The sequence below is a fragment of the Cucurbita pepo genome, chromosome LG06 (assembly GCF_002806865.2).
Source record: "Cucurbita pepo subsp. pepo cultivar mu-cu-16 chromosome LG06, ASM280686v2, whole genome shotgun sequence".
In the NCBI taxonomy this organism is placed as follows: Eukaryota; Viridiplantae; Streptophyta; class Magnoliopsida; order Cucurbitales; family Cucurbitaceae; genus Cucurbita; species Cucurbita pepo.
Genome location: NC_036643.1, coordinates 9,633,769 through 9,634,098, shown reverse-complemented (window position 1 = coordinate 9,634,098; position 330 = coordinate 9,633,769).

Sequence of the window (330 nt, the reverse complement as noted above, 5' to 3'; positions counted from 1 at the left end):
GTGAGTTTGGCCTGGAGCATACGTGTAGGTTAAAAAAGAAATTGTTGGATGCGGACTGCGAATAAGGGTTGGGCCACAGAAGGCTNTTGGGCTAGTGAGTCTTAAATTTGGGTTCGTTTGAAAAATTTTGGTTCATTTTTTAGTTAAAACGAACCCAAATTAAACCTACTAGTTCTTTCTTCCTTGCACGACTCACTCCTATTCTCTGTTCTGCCTCTTCTTGCTTTGTGAAACTTCTTAAAGGCTAATTTTCACCGATTATTTGAGACCATCTTCCTTAAAAGGATTGTGACCACAGATGACCTATGTAGAAAATTTGTACCCCCTTTC